Source organism: Bombus pyrosoma, unplaced genomic scaffold (genome assembly GCF_014825855.1).
Source record: "Bombus pyrosoma isolate SC7728 unplaced genomic scaffold, ASM1482585v1 HiC_scaffold_4725, whole genome shotgun sequence".
In the NCBI taxonomy this organism is placed as follows: Eukaryota; Metazoa; Arthropoda; class Insecta; order Hymenoptera; family Apidae; genus Bombus; species Bombus pyrosoma.
The window spans coordinates 995387-996586 of record NW_025219985.1 but is presented as its reverse complement, the minus strand read 5'-3'; positions in this window follow the sequence as shown (position 1 = coordinate 996586).

Genomic DNA, 1200 nt, shown 5'->3' with positions numbered 1-1200 from the left:
TACGTTATATCGTAATACTATATAACGTTATACCTTATATCGTAATACCACATAACGCTATAGGTTATATCGTAATACCACATAACGTTATACGTTATAACGTAATACTGTATAACTTTAGACGTCATACCGTAACACCGCATAACGTTATACGTTATATCGTAATACCACATAACGTTATACGTTATAACGTAATACTGTATAACCTTGTACGTCATATAGTAACACCACATAACGTTATGCGTTATATCGTAGTACCACATAACGTTATACCTTATTTCATACTACCACGTAGCGTTATACAATATAACATAACACTATATAACGTTATACGTCATATCGTAACACCACATAACGTTATACGTTATATCGTATTGCTATCTGACGTTATACGCTACATCCTAATACTACATTACGTTATACGTCATATCGTAATACCGCATGTCGGTAAACCTTATATCGCATTCCCACATAACGTTATTCGTTATATCGTAATACCGCATATCGTTAAACCTTATATTGCATTACCACATAACGTTATACGTTATATCGTAATACCGCATGTCGTTATACTTTATAGCGTAATACTATATAATGTTAGACGTCATACCGTAACACCACATAACGTTATACGTTATATCGTAGTACCACAGAACGTCATACGTTACATCGTAATACCACATAACGTTATACGTTGTAACGTAATACCATATAACGTTATACGTTATATCGTAGTACCACATAACGTCATACGTTATATCGTAATACTATATAACGTTATACCTTATATCGTAATACTATATAACGTTATACCTTATATCGCAGTACCACATAACGTTATACGATATATCCTAATACCTCATATTGTTGTACGTTATTACGTAATACCACATAACGTTATATGTCATATCGTAACATCACATAACGTTATACGTTATATCGTAGTACCACATAACGTTATACGTTATATCGTAATACAATATAACATTATACCTTATATCGTATTGCCACATAACGTTATACGTTATATCGTAATACCGCATGTCGTTATACGTTATATCGCAATACCGCATGTCGTTAAACCTTATATCGCATTACCACATTACGTTATACGTTATATCGTAATACCGCATGTCGTTATACGTTATAGCGTAGTACCACATAACGTCATACGTTATATCGTAATACCACATAACGTTA